Source organism: Stenella coeruleoalba (assembly GCF_951394435.1).
Source record: "Stenella coeruleoalba genome assembly, chromosome: 4".
Lineage (NCBI taxonomy): Eukaryota > Metazoa > Chordata > Mammalia > Artiodactyla > Delphinidae > Stenella > Stenella coeruleoalba.
Genome location: NC_137149.1, coordinates 129,768,485 through 129,787,680, shown reverse-complemented (window position 1 = coordinate 129,787,680; position 19,196 = coordinate 129,768,485). Strand labels below are relative to the sequence as shown.

At 43.4% G+C, this 19,196-nt stretch overlaps 1 protein-coding gene across 1 annotated transcript in view; it reads left to right on the top strand.

Moving 5' to 3' along the window:
• Positions 1–15,351: 15,351 nt before the first annotated feature.
• The window catches only part of MGST2 (microsomal glutathione S-transferase 2), a gene marked incomplete at its 3' end in the record, with an annotated part of 71,376 nt that continues 67,531 nt past the window's right edge, over positions 15,352–19,196 (top strand). Inside the window, 1 exon segment of the mRNA XM_079919673.1 lies at positions 15,352–15,607.

Below are 19,196 nucleotides of genomic sequence, written 5' to 3'. Positions count from 1 at the left end.
CTTTGTTCACAAGTTCCAGATGCTGAATCCTTTTTGCTATGCAAGATAAACCAACAAACTCTGAGCGAACTGGGGTAGAGAAAGAAGTACTTTTTTTTCTTTTCTTTTTTCAATACATTTATTTATTTTTATTATTTATTTTTGGCTGTGTTGGGTCTCCATTGCTGCGCTGCGGACTTTCTCTAGTTTCTGCGAGCAGGGGCTACTCTTCGTTGCTGTGCATGGGTTTCTCGTTGCGGTTGCGGAGCACGGGCTCTAGGTGTGCAGGCTTCAGTAGTTGCAGCACACGGGCTCAGTAGTTGTGGCGCATGGACTTAGTTGCTCCGCGGCACGTGGGATCTTCCCAGACCAGAGCTCAAACCCCTGTCCCCTGCATTGGCAGGCGGATTCTTAACCACTGCACCACCAGAGTAGTCCGAAAGAAGTACTTCTGATCTCCTCTTAAGGAGTCCCTCTCTTTCCTTGGTTCTGGGAGACTGGGTCCAGGCTGGGACAATTCTGTGGTGTCCCCAGCCCCACCCTGAGCAAACTGAGGATTTTCTGTCAGGTACAAGGGTACGTGGGTCTGCAGAGTAGCCATGGGATAGATCTCTCTTCCAAAGGGCTCTAACTGTTCCTATTTCCCCAACAATTTCTGTCTTTTGCTGGAATCGGAAACAGTCTACCAGGCTAATCATTTTAGAGGACAGAACATTTCCAATCCTTAAAAAAAAATCTTTCTAAGGAAGTGTCTCGGCTGGGGACAGAGTGGAGACTCAGATGGTCCTGGTGAGGACGGTGAGGCAATAGCCTTTTCTCCCATCAGGCTGTTCACAATCTCTGACTCCCCAAGGGCTGAGGAGCCTTCTGGGGAACACACGTCCTTACTGACCTTGAGGACCACTCACTGTAAAGGGCTGAACTGCCTTTCCAGAACTGCTTCCCACCCAGGCAGCACGACTTCATCCCCTGGGGGAGAAAAGGGCTTTGTGCCTGAATTGAAAGGCCTTGTGACTAAGGCTTATGACATTCTGAGGCTCGAGGACCCTTGTGTTGTCAACGCCGTAATTGAATGTAACCAGGGAATGTTCTGACTTCACCAGCGAGAGGAGCTAGTCTTCTGCTCGGAGTTTCAGAGCTGTTTCAGCCCCAGGGACGCCCAGTGGGGCAGCGGCTCTGCGCAGCCACTAGCATGGAGGGGCTCTTCTGGGGTCAGGGCTGAGATCCCCTCTCAGAGAAGCTTACAACTTTAGGGACACTATAAATACACACCCTGGGGATTTCCTAATACACTCAAGGGAGGGGAATTTGGATGTCAAGCTGGTGGAGGCTGTGGGTCATGGAGATTTGGATATTAATATTGATGAAATCCCATTTGTGGTCACAGACCAGTGAAGCCTGAGATATTCCGGCTACAGGGACACAGAAACAATTTCACAAGATGTATTTTTCAGGATTTAGCACTCAATTCTCTAATTAAACCATTTATTATCATTCACAAAAAAGCCAAAAACTGCTTAAGGTTTTAAGCTGCATCTTTGGGATGACCACTTGGTGGAAAATCTAACCCATCGCTTCATGGTACTTCTCCCCTTTCCACCCCCCCCCCCCCCCATTGAATGACAAACAACTTGCTTAACTCCATTGATTGATGTGACCAGATGTTTGCCATCGTGTAACAGAATTCAGTCAAAATGGTGGCATTTTTTCACTTGTCTAATTGCTGTCTTGGTTCCCGGTGACTACACTATTCTCTAGCAGTAGTTTAGAACCTTTTAAAACAGTTTCTCTGACTGATTTCCCTCGCAGTCCTATGAAGGATATAATAAGACCTTCACCTCAGGAGCTTCAAATGAGGAAAATGCTGTGATTCCAGGCAGCGATAGCTCTTGACGGTTTCTCCTACCTTGTGTGGGGTTGAGACAGACGCCTTTCTTTCCCTTCTGGGTCAAATGCAGTAAACACTGACCCGGTGAGAAGGCTTTGCTGATCAAACTAATAACGCCAATGCTTTGAAAACATACTTCATTATGAGGAACTTCAGGGTATCTGTTATGATTTCAGTCAGATGCCACTGGCTTTCCCACATCATAAAACAGAAGTTACATGAAAATTACACAATTTTGTTATAGGAAACTGCAGAGGAAATTTCACCTTTCACCTAAAGCCCTAGGTCTGAGAATTTGCAACTATGATGCCATGGTCAGAATATGGAGTTGATCACTCCTTCCTCCTTCCAGCAATTTCTCCACCCAGCTTCTAGAACCTTACACATTTCTCTTTCTCCTCAACCTGCCCGACTTCCCTTCTCAGCTCTTAGCTGCATCCTCCGAACACTGGCATGGCTTCCCTCGTTTTTCTTTCTTTTTTCTTTGGCCGTGCTATGCAGCATGCAGAATCTTAGTTCCCCATCCCCAGCCAGGGATTGAATCCACACACCCTGCCTTGGAAGGGCAGAGTCTTAAACACTGGACCACCAGGGAAGTCCCATGGCTTCCCTCTTCTGTCTTCATCCCTCCCGGGTTACATCACAGGCCCCATGGCTTGCCATGCTGCCGCAATCTGGTACCTCCGTACTTATGGCTCAAGTCCTGCACTGCCCTCAGCTCCAGGTTTGCTCATCCAGCTGCCCGCCCAACATCTCCACTGAATATCAAGTAAGCCTCTCAGACCTGACGTGTCCAACACTGAGGTCCTAGCCTCCTCTCCCAACTCTGTTCAACCCATATCTTCACCATCTCACTTAATGGTGATTACATCCTCATGGTTGCTCAGGTTAAAAGCATGGTCATTGAAGTGAATTCAATGGTGTCTCCCCAAAAGATACAGCCACGTTCTTACTCCCAGTACCTGTGAATGTGACCTTATCTGGGGGAAAGGTCTTGGCAGAGGTAGTTAAGGATCTTGAGATGAGATCATGCTGAATTATCTGGGTGGGTCCTAAATCCAATGACAAGTGCTCTTATGAGAGACAAAAGAGATGACATAGACAGAGGAGAAGGCCATGTGAGGGTGGAAGCAGAGACTGGAGTCCTGCAGCCTCCACCTAGGGAATGCCTGGATCCCCAGAAACTGGGAGAGGCAAGGAGCAGAATAGCACCAGAGCTTCTGGACTCAGGGCAGCCCTGGCAACTCCTTTGTTTCAGCCTTCTGGCCTTTAGAATTGTGACAGAATAAACGTGTGTCGTTTTAAGCTGCCAGGTTTGTGGTGTTGTGTTCCAGCAGGCACAGGAAACTAGTAGGGTGTTCTTTAACCTTTCACTTCCTTCTTCCTCTTGAGCCAGCCTCCCAGAAAATCCTGTCGGCCCTTTCCCCAAAATACACCCAGAATCTGACCACTTCTTACCACCCTACTGTCTTACCACCCTACTGTCTTACCACCCTTGCTGTCTACCTGGTTTGAGCTCTTAAAATCTCTTACCTGGAATATGGCAATCCTACTAGTCTCCCTGGTTCTGCCCTTGACCTCCCCCACCCCAACCCGAGATCCTTTTAACACAGAAGTCAGATCATGTCATTCCTCTAGCTGCCATCTCAGAGTAAGAGCCAAAGTCTTACTAACAGTGGGCTACCATGGCCTTCGTGATCTGGGATGACCTCTTTGATGTCTCTAACCTCATCTTAGACTACTTCCCCCTTCCTTACTCTGCTTCAGCCATTATGACCCCTTTGCTCTTCCCTGTATGTACCAGTCATGCATCTGCCTCAGGGCCTTTGCACTGACTTTTCCTTTTGTCTGGAACATTCTTCCCCCAGATACTTCCATGGATAACTTCCTTAATTCAAGTCTTACTCATATATTTCCTCAGTGAAGTCTCCTCTGACAATTCTATTTAAAATAACACCCCTTATACGTGTTTTATCCACCCTCTCCATACTCATATTGCCATCTAAATATTGTATATCTTTTTTCTTTTATTTAGTTTTTTCTTTGTTTTTTTCTTTTTTTAAATTGAATGAAAGATTCTTTAAATTCTATAGTGTTTTACAATTTTCAAAACTTTCGCACACGATTTCATATAATCCCATAATGACCATTCCCCCCACCCCTAAGTTGCCCCGCCCCTTCCCTCTCCCCACTGATAATCACGTTTGTTCTCTATATCTGTGAGTCTGCTTCTTTTTGGTTTTATTCACTAGTTTGTTGTTAAATACTATGTATCTTACTTGTTTATTTTATTTATGGTTTTTCTCCACCTGCTGGAAGGTAAGATCCCTATGGATAGGAAATTTAGAGGACCTTTTTTGTTTGCTGTCAGCCTCTAGAACAAGGCCTAGTACATAGTAAATGGTCAGTAGATATTTGTTTAATGAATAATTGAAAATCAGACCACCTCGATGCAGTGGTCTAAGGAATAAATGCCACAAGATGTCACATCCTCCCTATTTTATGCTCCCTCTCATCTGGAGACCAAGAAGAGGGAGGGAATTCTATGCCATCAAAAGCTGCACTCTTAAGAAATATATTTACTTAAAATTTTTAATTGTGGGAAAATACACGAGTTACCCTCTTAACCATTTTAAGTATACAGTTGAGGGGTTTTAAGTACATACACATTGCTGTACAACCATCTCCGTCATCCGTCTCCAGAACTCTTTTCATCTTGCATTCCAGAGAGAAGGTCACAGTTCCACAACCTCGAGAACCACAGAAGCCCGTCATGGGACTGCCTGAAACCAGCCTTGAAGGTTCTGAGATGATCCAGGGATGACAAGAATGCAAGCACTGCATGCACCCTGATTCTTTTTTTTTTTTTTTTTTTGGACGGACTGGTTCTTTATTTCAAAAAGACATTATCAGTTTTCAGTATCAAAACAGTTACAGTATTGGTTTTTCTTTCTCCCAATCGGCCCCCAAAGAGACCACACCAAAGGAGAGTATATTCAAGCCAAGTAAGCTGTAGGATGCCCACCTAACAGACCTCACTGAAACCTCACCAGAAAGGGGGGGATTGGGTAGAGAAAGAAACTTTCAAAGATCAGCACGCTGCCAGCCCACAGACTGTAGACAGCTCTCACAGCCAGATGGTGTACCCTGCTTCTTATCTACAGCCCTGCTTCTTTGACCACTATTATAAGATTCCGTGCTACCCTCCCCAAGGGAGGACACAGTTTTGGGGCCACTAACCTGCTGTGTCCCCCTTTGCCTGGCAAAGCAATAAAGATTTTCTTTTCTACTTCACCCAACAACTCTGTCTCTGAGATTTACTTCAGTGTCAGTGTAGAGAGGCCAAGTTCAGCGAGAATGCCTCCAGCTTTATTCTTCTTTTTCAAGATTGTTTTGGCTATTTGGGGTTCATAACAACTTATAACAGAGAGTTACTATCTTTACCACCATTTTATAAATAAGGAATATGAGGCACAGGAGATAAAATGACTTTTCCGAGGGCACAGAACTCATAAATGGCAATGTTTGTTTTCAAATACAGGCAGTCTGATTCTAGGATTTATACTCAACTATTATAGTCTATTGCCTCCCAAGTCTTTAAAACAATCTTCACCTCTCTACCCTATTCATATCTCTCTCTCTCTCTCTCTCTCGATATATATATATATATATCTCTCCTATATATTCATATATATATATATATATATACCCCATTTCTCTCTAGAAAAAAAAAACAAACTGTAAAATCTCACCATTTGAAGAATCATCTTGCAAGCAGTTGCACCTTCCAGAAAGCATTTGCATCATAATGCTTGGGTTCTCGTTCTTTTTAAGAAGAACCTTGGGGACATCAGTTTCTCCTCTGGTGGTTTTATACAGATATACAGTGCTTTAAGCAAAGAGGAAAGTGAAACTAGGAATATTCAAAACAAAGTCAGAGGGTGGTTGTTTACATTACCAAAGGACTCTTTAATTTAGAAAGGAAACCAGTGTTGAGTGCCTATAAATAGCAGCTCCCTTGTGCAAATCAGTGCTTGTTTATTTGACCAAATGGTTGAGGTCAGAAACACTTCAAACTCAGATGTTAACAGGTCAGCACGATCCTTGGAAAATCATCAGAAATGATGGTAAGTTATCGCTAAAGTGATGATGTAATCGGTGAGAAAAAAATGTATTTACTTTGTCCTCCCAAATTATCTTCAAATGGCACTTTGGAAAACACATCTTTGACGTGAAGCTAAGCATAGTCATACACGCGGTTGCTATGTGGAACTGTCTGGCATTGCAACTCACACAGAATTTAAAATTGGAAGACTGTGTAGCTGTCAGCATTTTTACAAGATCAGGAGATGAAAAGTAAGTCTGTTTACAGACAGGCAGCCAGACCCATAACTTCTCATTTACAAACAGCACACAGGCATCTTTTTATGTATGTGGTTTGTAAAAAAAATAGCAACTTGGGTCTTCCCTGGTGGTCCAGTGGCTAAGACTCTGTGCTCCCAATGCAGGGGGCCTGGGTTCGATCCCTGGTCAGGGAACTAGATCCCACATGCTGCAACTAAGAGTTCGCATGCCGCAACTAAGACCCGGCACAGCCAAATAAATACATTTAAAAAAATATATAGCAACTTGATTTTCAATCTCAATAAAGGTTTAAGGGCTTTGGAAAGCACTTAACTCTTAGTTATCATAAGCAGCCACTTACAATACGGTGTTAGTTTTCCAAATGATATTAAATGCTACCATGAACAACATGGCTATTTGAGGAGAAAGTGTAAATGCAATCTGAAATTTCGTATTTCACAAGGAAATCTTAATATTCAAAACAAAACTCAAGGTGACACCTGCAAAGGCTTTGGAGGTTATGTGGTTTATGTAACTTTTATCGACTTCATGGTTAAATACATCATTCCAGTTGATTTCTTTTAACGGTAAGGAGAAAATTCAATTTCTTCATGAGAAAATCGCATACAGCAGCAGGTAACTAGATTTGTGTCACTCTTGACAGACTTACGAGACAATTCACTTCTGTCACCAGAGGGCACCAAAGCTCAAGTTGCTAGGAAAATTGCAAACCACTGGGTCACAGCTGTCGAGGGGCTAGAAACTCCTGAAAGGTCATTCTGGGGTCTCTAGACAAGACATTACCTAATTATTTCAGAGGACTGAGAATATCTCCTATAAGGAACCATTTCCCTAGCTTGTTTTCATAGCTCAGTCTGTTATTTATCAACTCTCCAAGCCAAGAAATTCTCAATACCAGCTCATTGACTCATCCATCTCATAGATATTTATTGAGCACGTACTATGTACTATGCCCTGGGGAGCAGTAGTGGACTAGATAGGCAATCTCTGCCCTCTTGAACCCGTAGCCTAGAAGACTGACTCTAAACAAACCCTTACAATTCAGTGTGATGTGGGTGATGAAAAGGGCAGACAGGAGCTGTGGGAGCAGTGAACACGTGGCCTCACCTTGTCTCTGAGGTCACGGAAGTGTACTCCTTTCCTGTTGCTTCTGTAACAGATTGTCACAAACTGAGTGGCTGAAAACAACAAGAAGTTATTCTCTGGCAGTTCAGGAAGCCAGAAGCAGAAACTAGGGGCTGGTAGGGCCGCACTCCCTCCCAGGGCTCTTGGGGAGAATCTGCTTCTGTCTGTCCCTCTTCTTGGGGCTCCAGGCATCCCTTGGTTCGTGGCTGCATCACCCCAATCTCTGCCTCTTGGGACACATTGCCGTCTCCTCTTCTCTGTGTATCTTCTCCTCTGTGTGTCTACATTATAAGGATCCATGTGATTGCATTTAGAGCCTGTTGTGGACTGAATGGTGTGCCCCTCAAATCCACGTGTTGAAGCCCTAACCCCAATGTGACCATATTTCCATATATGGAGATAGAGCCTTTAAGGGAACAAGGTTAAATGAGGTCATAATGGTGAGGCCAATTCAGTAGGACTGGCAGCCTTAAAAGAAGAGAAGGAGACATCAGATATCTCTCTCTCTCCCCCACCCCCAACCCCCCGAGGAAAGACCATGTGATGACAGTGAGAATTCAGCCATCTGCAAGCCAGGTAGAGAGGTCTCACCAGAAACCAACCCTGCCAGCATCTTGATCTTGGGCTTCTAGCCTCCAGGACTAGGAGAAAATAAATTTCTGTTGTTTAAGCCCCCCAGTCTGTGGAATCCTGTTATGGTAGCCCAATGCCCCGCCCCACCGCAAATGATCGAGGAAAATCTGGAGATCCTTAGCTTAACCACATCTTTTGCCATATAGGGTAAGAGTTACAGGTTCCAGGAATTAGGATGGGGAATAGCTTTTTTATGTTTGGAGGGGGGAGGGAAGGCACTATTCAACCCATCACTGAAGGTCTCATCACCTCCTGAGAAAGTGACGTTGAAGCTGACACTCGAGGCTCAGGAAGAGCTAGACCTGTTGGGGGAAGGAGAGGAGTGCTGGAGGACTGTCTATGGGGTGAGCTGTGGGAAGCAAGGGAACAGGAAGAGAAGTGAGGGCCCTGGGAGCCGTGTCTGAGGGTCTGCTTTTTATCTCAGGGGCCGTGGGAAATCTTAGAGAAATTCAGAGGAAGGGGAGAAGGTGCAGGACACAATCTGATGAACATCGTAGGTCAGTCAAAGCTGTTTGCAAGAGTGAAGACAGGAACCTGGGGGTCCAGTCAGGAGGGTTTTGCTATACCACCCCAAGTAAGGGCTGGTGCCTGGACCAGAAATGGCAGTGAGGATGGAGAGACGGAGCCAGAGGGACAGCTTTTTGGAATGGACAATTTGAAGACTTGACTACTGATTGGATGTCAGGAGTCAAGAGAGGGAGACTTCAAGAATAACACCTGAGTTCCTGGCAGAGCACCAGGGTAAAGAGTGGGAGCATTACTGTGAGCAGGGGAACCTGCCAGAGCCGTGAGCTGGGAGGAATGGGGGATAATAATGAGTCCAGCTTGGGACATGATGCGTTTGAGGGATTTGTAAGAGATAGATCTGAGGGGAGGAGTCCACTGGTCAGTCGGCTACCCGCAGCTCAGAAGAAAGATCTAGACTAGATGAAAAATCTTGAGCATCTTTAGACTTTATTTTTTTTAATTTAAAAAAAAACTTTTTTTACATCTTTATTGGAGTATAATTTCTTTACAATGGTGTGTTAGTTTCTGCTTTATAACAAAGTGAATCAGTTATACATATACATATGTTCCCATATCTCTTCCCTCTTGCGTCTCCCTCCCTCCCACCCTCCCTATCCCACCCCTCCAGGCGGTCACAAAGCACCGAGCTGATCTCCCTGTGCTATGCGGCTGCTTCCCACTAGCTATCTACCTTACGTTTGGTAGTGTATATATGTCCATGCCTCTCTCACGCTTTGTCACAGCTTACCCTTCCCCCTCCCCATATCCTCAAGTCCATTCTCTAGTAGGTCTCTGTCTTTATTCCTGTCTTACCCCTAGGTTCTTCAGGACATTTTTTTTTCTTAAATTCCATATATATGTGTTAGCATACGGTATTTGTCTTTCTCTTTCTGATTTACTTCACTCTGTATGACAGACTCTAGGTCTGTCCACCTCATTACAAATAGCTCAGTTTCGTTTCTTTTTATGGCTGAGTAATATTCCATTGTATATATGTGCCACATCTTCTTTATCCATTCATCTGATGATGGACACTTAGGTTGTTTCCATGTCCTGGCTATTGTAAATAGAGCTGCAATGAACATTTTGGTACATGACTCTTTTTGAATTATGGTTTTCTCAGGGTACATGCCCAGTAGTGGGATTACTGGGTCATATGGTAGTTCTATTTGTAGTTTTTTAAGGAACCTCCATACTGTTCTCCATAGTGGCTGAACCAACTCACATTCCCACCAGCAGTGCAAGAGTGTTCCCTTTTCTCCACACCCTCTCCAGCATTTATTGTTTCTAGATTTTTTGATGATGGCCATTCTGACTGGTGTGAGATGATATCTCACTGTAGTTTTGATTTGCATTTCTCTAATGATTAATGATGTGGATCATTCTTTCATGTGTTTGTTGGCAGTCTGTATATCTTCTTTGGAGAAATGTCTATTTAGGTCTTCTGCCCATTTTTGGATTGGGTTGTTTGTTTTATTGTTATTGAGCTGCATGAGCTGCTTGTAAATTTTGGAAATTAATCCTTTGTCAGTTGCTTCATTTGCAAATATTTTCTCCCATTCTGAGGGTTGTCTTTTGGTCTTGTTTATGGTTTCCTTTGCTGTGCAAAAGTTTTGAAGTTTCATTAGGTCCCATTTGTTTATTTTTGTTTTTATTTCCATTTCACTAGGAGGTGGGTCAAAAAGGATCCTGCTGTGATTTATGTCATAGAGTGTTCTGCCTATGTTTTCCTCTAAGAGTTTGATAGTTTCTGGCCTTACACTTAGGTCTTTAATCCATTTTGAGCTTATTTTTGTGTATGGTGTTAGGGAGTGATCTAATCTCATACTTTTACATGTAGCTGTCCAGTTTTCCCAGCACCACTTATTAGGTGGTGCTTAATAAGCACTTATTAGCACCACTTATTACTTAAGAGGCTGTCCTTTCTCCACTGTACATTCCTGCCTCCTTTATCAAAGATAAGGTGACCATATGTGCATGGGTTTATCTCTGGGCTTTCTATCCTGTTCCATTGATCTATCTTTCTGTTTTTGTGCCAGTACCATACTGTCTTGATTACTGTAGCTTTGTAGTATAGTCTGAAGTCAGGGAGCCTGATTCCTCCAGCTCCATTTTTCATTCTCAAGATTGCTTTGGCTATTCGGGGTCTTTTGTGTTTCCATACAAATTGTGAAATTTTTTGTTCTAGTTCTGTGAAAAATGCCAGTGGTAGTTTGATAGGGATTGCACTGAATCTATAGATTGCTTTGGGTAGTAGAGCCATTTTCACAATGTTGATTCTTCCAATCCAAGAACATGGTATATCTCTCCATCTATTTGTATCATCTTTAATTTCTTTCATCAGTGTCTTATAATTTTCTGCATACAGGTCTTTTGTCTCCTTAGGTAGGTTTATTCCTAGATATTTTATTCTTTTTGTTGCAATGGTAAACAGGAGTGTTTTCTTGATTTCACTTTCAGATTTTTCATCATTAGTGTATAGGAATGCCAGAGCTTTCTGTGCATTAATTTTGTATCCTGCTACTTTACCAAATTCATTGATTAGCTCTAGTAGTTTTCTGGTAGCATCTTTAGGATTCTCTATGTATAGTATCATGTCATCTGCAAACAGTGACAGCTTTACTTCTTCTTTTCCAATTTGGATCCCTTTTATTTCTTTTTCTTCTCTGATTGTTGTGGCTAAAACTTCCAAAACTATGTTGAATAATAGCGGTGACAGTGGGCAACCTTGTCTTGTTCCTGATCTTAGTGGAAATGCTTTCAGTTTTTCACCATTGAGGACGATGTTGCCTGTGGGTTTGTCATATACGGCCTTTACTATGTTGAGGAAAGTTCCCTCTATGCCTACTTTCTGCAGGATTTTTATCATAAATGGGTGTTGAATTTTGTTGAAAGTTTTCTCTGCATCTATTGAGATGATCATATGGTTTTTCTCCTTCAGTTTGTTAGTCTGGTGTATCACATTGATTGATTTGCGTATATTGAAGAATCCTTGCATTCCTGGAATAAACCCCACTTGATCATGGTGTATGATCCGTTTAATGTGCTGTTGGATTCTGTTTGCTAGTATTTTGTTGAGGATTTTTGCATCTATGTTCATCAGTGATATTGGCCTGTAGTTTTCTTTCTTTGTGACATCCTTGTCTGGTTTTGGTATCAGGGTAATGGTGGCCTCGTAGAATGAGTTTGGAAGTGTTCCTCCCTCTGCTATATTTTGGAAGAGTTTGAGAAGGATAGGTGTTAGCTCTTCTCTAAATGTTTGATAGAATTCGCCTGTGAAGCCATCTGGTCCTGGGCTTTTGTTTGTTGGAAGATTTTTAATCACAGTTTCAATTTCAGTGCTTGTGATTGGTCTGTTCATATTTTCTATTTCTTCCTGATTCAGTCTTGGCAGGTTGTGCATTTCTAAGATTTTGTCCATTTCTTCCAGGTTGTCCATTTTATTGGCATAGAGTTGCTTGTAGTAATCTCTCATGATCTTTTGTATTTCTGCAGTGTCTGTTGTTACTTCTCCTTTTTCATTTCTAATTCTATTGATTTGAGTCTTCTCCCTTTTTTTCTTGATGAGTCTGGCTAATGGTTTATCAATTTTGTTTTTCTTCTCAAAGAACCAGCTTTTCGTCTTATTGACCTTTGCTATTGTTTCCTTCATTTCTTTTTCATTTATTTCTGATCTGATTTTTATGATTTCTTTCCTTCTGCTAACTTTGGGTTTTTTTTGTTCTTCTTTCTCTAATTGCTTTAGGTGTAAGGTTAGGTTGTTTATTCAAGATGTTTCCTGTTTTGTAAGGTAGGATTGTATTGCTATAAACTTCCCTCTTAGAACTGCTTTTGCTGCATCCCATAGATTTTGGGTCGTCATGTATCCATTGTCATTTGTTTCTAGGTATTTATTATTTCCTCTTTGATTTCTTCAGTGATCTCTTGGTTATTAAGTAGTGTATTGTTTAGCCTCCATGTGTTTGTATTTTTTACAGATCTTTTCCTGTAATTGATATCTAGTCTCATAGCATTGTGGTCGGAAAAGATACTTGATACAATTTCAATTTTCTTAAATTTACCAAGGTTTGATTTGTGACCCAAGATATGATCTATCCTGGAGAATGTTCCATGAGCACTTGAGAAGAATGTGTATTCTGCTGTTTTTGGATGGAATGTCCTATAAATATCAATTAAGTCCATCTTGTTTAATGTATCATTTAAAGCTTGTGTTTCCTTATTTATTTTCATTTTGGATGATCTGTCCATTGGTGAAAGTGGAGTGTTAAAGTCCCCTACTATGAATGTGTTACTGTTGATTTCCCCTTTCATGGCTGTTAGTATTTGCCTTATGTATTGAGGTGCTCCTATTTTGGGTGAATAAATATTTACAATTGTTATATCTTCTTCTTGGATCGATCCCTTGATCATTATGTAGTGTCCTTCTTTGTCTCTTCTAATAGTCTTTATTTTAAAGTCTATTTTGTCTGATATGAGAATTGCTACTCCAGCTTTCTTTTGGTTTCCATTTGCATGAAATTTCTTTTTCCAACCCCTCACTTTCAGTCTGTATGTGTCTCTAGGTCTGAAGTGGGTCTCTTGTAGACAGCAAATATATGGGTCTGTTTTTGTATCCATTCAGCCAATCTGTGTCTTTTGGGAGCATTTAGTCCATTTACATTTAAGGTAATTATCGATATGTATGTTCCTATTCCCATTTTCTTAATTGTTTTGGGTTCGCTATTGTAGGTCTTTTCCTTCTCTTGTGTTTCTTGCCTAGAGAAGTTCCTTTAGCATTTGCTGTAAAGCTGGTTTGGTGGTGCTGAACTCTCTCAGCTTTTGCTTGTTTGTAAAGGTTTTAATTTCTCCATCAAATCTGAATGAGATCCTTGCTGGGTAGAGTAATCTTTGTTGCAGGTTTTTCTCCTTCATCACTTTAAATATGTCCTGCTAGTCCCTTCTGGCTTGCAGAGTTTCTGCTGAAAGATCAGCTGTTAACCTTATGGGGGTTCCCTTGTGTGTTATTTGTTGTTTTTCCCTTGCTGCTTTTAATATGTTTTCTTTGTATTTAATTTTTGACAGTTTGATTAATATATGTCTTGGCGTGTTTCTCTTTGAATTTATCCTGTATGGGACTCTCTGTGCTTCCTGGACTTGATTAACTATTTCCTTTCCCATATTAGGGAAGTTTTCAACTATAATCTCTTCAAATGTTTTCTCAGTCCCTTTCTTTTTCTCTTCTTCTTCTGGAATCCCTATAATTCGAATGTTGGTGCGTTTGATGTTGTCCCAGAGGTCTCTGAAACTGTCCTCAGTTCTTTTCATTCTTTTTGCTTTATTCTGCTCTGCAGTAGTTATTTCCACTATTTTATCTTCCAGGTCACTTATCCGTTCTTCTGCCTCACTTATTCTGCTATTGATCCCATCTAGAGTATTTTTTATTTCATTTATTGTGTTGTTTATCATTGTTTGTTTCATCTTTAGTTCTTCTAGGTACTTGTTAAATGTTTCTTGCATTTTGTCTATTCTATTTCCAAGATTTTGGATCATCTTTACTATCATTATTCTGAATTCTTTTTCAGGTAGACTGCCTATTTCCTCTTCATTTATTAGGTCTGGTGGGTTTTTATCTTGCTCCTTCATCTGCTGTGTGTTTTTCTGTCTTCTCATTTTGCTTATCTTACTGTGTTTGGGGTCTCCTTTTTGCAGGCTGCAGGTTCGTAGTTCCTGTTGTTTTTGGTGTCTGTCCCCAGTGGCTAAGATTGGTTCAGTGGGTTGTGTAGGCTTCTTGGTGGAGGGGACTAATGCCTGTGTTCTGGTGGATGAGGCTGGATCTTGTCTTTCTGGTGGGCAGGTCCATGTCTGGTGGTGTGTTTTCGGGTGTCTGTGGACTTATTATGATTTTAGGCAGCCTCTCTGCTAATGGGTGGGGTTGTGTTCCTGTCTTGCTAGTTGTTTGGCATAGAATGTCCAGCACTGTAGCTTGCTGGTCGTTGAGTGAAGCTGGGTGCTGGTGTTGAGATGGAGGTCTCTGGGAGATATTCGCCGTTTGATATTATGTGGAGCTGGGAGGTCTTTTGTGGACCAGTGTCCTGAAGTTGGCTCTCCCTCCTCAGAGGCACAGCACTGACTCCTGTCTGCTTCACCAAGAGCCTTTCATCCACACGGCTCAGAATAAAAGGGAGAAAAAGTAGAAAGAAAGAATTAGTAGAAGTAGAAAGAGAGAAAGAAAGAAAGATAGAAAGAAAGGAGGGAGAGAGGGAGGGAGGAAGGAAGGAAGGAGGGAAGGAAGGAAAAAAGAAAGGAGATAAAATAAAATAAAGTAAGATAAAATATAATAAAGTTATTAAAATAAAAAATAATTATTAAGAGAAAAGAAAAAAAATTAAAAAAACGGATGGATAGAACCCTAGGACAAATCGTGGAAGCAAAGCTATACAGACAAAATCTCACACAGAAGCATACACATACACACTCACAAAAAGAGGAAAAGGGGAAAAAATCATAAATCTTGCTCTCAAAGTCCACCTCCTCAATTTGGGATGATTGGTTGTCTATTCATGTATTCCACAGATGCAGGGTACATCAAGTTGATTGTGGAGCTTTAATACGCTGCATGTGAGGCTGCTGGGAGAGATTTCCCTTTCTCTTCTTTGTTCTCACAGCTCACAGGGGCTCAGCTTTGGATTTGGCCCCGCCTCTGCGTATAGGTCGCCGGAGGGCGTAAAGGAGCCGCTGATTCGGGGGCTCTGGCTCACTCAGGCCGGTGGGAGGGAGGGGCACGGAGTGCGGGGCGGGCCTGCGGCGGCAGAGGCCGGCGTGACGTTGCACCAGCGTGAGGCGCCGGCCGGCGTGACGTTGCACCGGCCTGAGGCGCACCGTGCGTTCTCTCGGAGGAGTTGTCCCTGGATCCCGGGACCCTGGCAGTGGCGGGCTGCACAGGCTCCCCGGAAGAGGGGTGTGGATAGTGACCTGTGCTCGCACACAGGCCCCTTGGTGGCGGCAGCAGCAGCCTTAGCGTCTCCCGGCCATCTCTGGGGTCCGCGCTCTTAGCCGCGGCTCGCGCCCGTCTCTGGAGCTCCTTTAAGCGGCGCTCTTAATCCCTCTCCTCGCGCACCAGGAAACAAAGAGGTAAGAAAAAGTCTCTTGCCTCTTCGGCAGCTCCAGACTTTTCCCGGACTCCCTCCCGGCTAGCCGTGGCGCACTAACCCCCTGCAGGCTGTGTTCACGCCGCCAACCCCAGTCCTCTCCCGGCGCTCCGACCGAAGCCCGAGCCTCAGCTCCCAGCCCCGCCCGCGCCGGCGGGTAAGCAGACAAGCCTCTGGGGCTGGTGAGTGCCGGTCGGCCCTGATCCTCTGTGCTGGAATCTCCCCCGCTTTGCCCTCCGCACCCCTGTTGCTGTGCTCTCCTCCTTGGCTCCGAAGCTTTCCCCCTCCGCCACCCGCAGTCTCCGCCCTCGAAGGGGCTCCTAGTGTGTGGAAACGTTTCCTCCTTCACAGCTCCCTCCCACTGGTGCCGGTCCCGTCCCTATCCTTTTGTCCCTGTTTATTGTTTTGCCCTACCCACGTACGTGGGGAGTTTATTGCCTTTTGGGAGGTCTGAGGTCTTCTGCCAGCGTTCAGTAGGTGTTCTATAGGGGTTGTTCCACGTGTATATGTATTTCTGGTGTATGTGTGGGGAGGAAGGTGATCCGCGTCTTTCTCTTCCGCCATCTTCCCGGAAGCCTCTAGACTTTAGATAGTAAGTGACGTCTTGAGAGTAAACAGGCTCATGCAGAGAGAGCTTGAAGAATGAAAAGAGAAGAGGGCCTCGGACAGAAGAACCCTAGGAGTAAACACAAAACAAAACACATCATGTGTGGAGGGGTCTCGAAAGGAGACTGGAAAGGAGGGGAGAGAGACAGGGAAGATAGGAGACCAAGAGAGCACAGGTATCACAGGAAGTGAGAGAGCAGGGTGTCGTCTGCAGGGGCAGACGTTGCCTGGAGGTCAAGAAAGAACCAAAGTTTACTGCAAAAGAGTTTGATCTGGTCAGTGGGGTTGAAAGCTGTTTGGGTGCCATGGGAGCCTGAGAACAACTGGAGTGAGATGAGCAAGGCGTGTGGATACAGAAAGCAGACAGGTCTTTCACGGAGACTAAGGAGACAGGTTAGAAGTGCCGACTGAGGGAGAGTTTTGATTTTATTTATTTATTTATTTATTTATTTATTTATTTATTTTTGCGGTACGCGGGCCTCTCACTGTTGTGACCTCTCCCGTTGCGGAGCACAGGTTCAGGGGCCATGGCTCACGGGCCCAGCCGCTCCGCGGCACGTGGGATCTTCCTGGACCGGGGCATGAACCCGTGTCCCCTGCATCGGCAGGCGGACTGCCAACCACTGCGCCACCATGGAAGACCTGATTTTAGTTTTTAAGATGAGAGATAATGAGTATATTTAAATGCTGATGGGAAGAGTGTGTACAAAAAGAGAGACTGAATATTGAAAGCTGAACCAATCTGTGCCTGAGAAGGTGGTAGAGGAGGGATTCAGGGTCCAGGAGGATAGGATGGATGAGGGTAACCCGTCCGCTGTCACCAGAGGAAAGGGGGAAGGTGGAAGAAGGCGGGTGTGACGATTTGGTGGCACATGTTACAGGTGCTCTTTTCTGACAGCATCTACTTTTTTTTCTGGAGGAAGCAATGTGTGGTGATCTGCTGAGGGTGCAGTGGAAGAGACAGGATTGCAGGTGGAGGTTTGCAGCAGTCACCCTGGAGATCAGGAGAGTTGAGTCAAGAAGGATGGGGGAAAAAAAAGAAGATAAGAAACAAGGCGGGGCTGCAGAGATCAAATAGATGCTACCTGGGCAGTAATTAAGGAAGCTAGTTGGAAGAGTAAGAAATTACTGTTTTAGGTATGATTTCCTAGGAGGCGTGGATCTGGTGTTACAAGGTCAAGAGTATAACCATGAAGTGAAGAGTGCTGGTTATCATGGTGGATCTTGAGGTCACTCAAGATGCTGACAGGTTTCAGAGTGGAGAGAGGAGCTTAGATCACGGGCCAGAATCTTCACTGGAAGACAGGAGCCTGAGTGGAGTAGGGTTTTGAAGGTGAGAAATCCTGGAGCCAGGACTTTAGAAACGGTGTTCCTCTGGCTGACAAAGGTCTACAGAACAGTCCAAGGATGGCCTGGGTTTTTTTTTTTCCCAAACTGTGATAAAAGCTAATTGAGATGCCTTAGTGAAAAAAAATGCCAAAAATAATCTATCAACTGGTCCAGTCAATTGTGCAATAAATGAATGCAGCAGGGGAAAAAAAATCCGCAAAACAGTCAATGGTTGTCTTCATAAAGACATTCCCTTAATACGTGTCGATGACTTCACTTCATAGACATTTTTTTCCCATTATAAACTGGTTTGCATTATCCATTCCTTGGTTCCTTTTTCTAAGTGTGTTTAATCCAGAGTTGGGTAAATCTCTACTTTAAATGCCACAGTTAAGCCTCATAATTCATTTCTGTCTTAGTGGCAATGGAACGGAGCTGACCACTATACTCATCATAATAGCTTTTAATATCCTTACTGAAGACAGCTATTAATTTCACACACTCTGCCTTCCTTTATTCCAAGTTAAATCCTGCATCTGTTATCTCTTTCACAGTGTACATTTCTGTACCCCTTAATAATTTTATATGTAAGCCTAAAAATCCCCCTTTTAAAAAGCAACAGATTTGATAGAACCATGTATTTTTATTAAGGGCGTCTGAAGACGGGGCGGTACATGGACATTGGAGAGATTATGTCTAGGAAAATTTCTACCATAAGAAGGGATTAGTTTTTTGCAGATATAATTTTTGCCATCCTGTGGGTAAGCTAGGGTCTCTGTCTGATCTTCAGCAGAATGAAACCAGCCCCAGAGGAGTTTCTTCTTACAAACATCTCTACTGGTTAGGAAGCTGCCATAGGTACAGCTATTGTATGCCATTAAGTGAGAATTTACAGTGTGCCAGGTTCTGGGCTAAATATCTTATATGCACCCCAATTTTCTTGTTTTTTTGGCCACCCCATGGGACTTGTGGGATTTAAGTTCCCTGACCAGGGACTGAACCTGGGCCATGGCAGTGAAAGCCCGGAATCCTAACCACTGGGAACTCCCAGTACACCACATTTTAATGTCACAAAGCCCCTATGAGCCCCTTGTATTATCTCTATTTTATGGACAAGGAAACGGGCTTAGAGTTTAGGTATATGCCTGATGGGCACAAGTCAATAAATAGCAAAACTTGAATTCAAAACAGATCAGTCTAAATCTAAAATCCATGCAGTTAATGTACTGTTTGCTGCTGTGATAAGAATGCAGGATGAATGTGCATGCGTGTGTGTGTGTGAGAGAGAGAGAGAGAGAGTTTGGTGTGTGTGTGTGTGTGTGTGTGTGTGAAAGAGAGAGAGAGAGAGTTTGGCAGTAGTAAAGATGTTGGTGGAGGGACAAGGACAGGCATATAGAATAAAGAGCGTGGCAAAAGGTTTGGGAACAAGTGAAGCAGAGAAGCGCCAGAACTGAGAAAAAATGTAAAGAAGCACAGGTGTATATTTAATGGTGAAACTCCAAAATGAGGTGTGTGGGAAACCCTCACCCCTTCAAGAATATGCTTTTTCACTCTTTTACTCCGTGCAAATCAATAGGCACAGCCTAGAATCTAGGGGCAGCCTAGAATAAATTTTCTTAACAGTATTCTGATCTTCT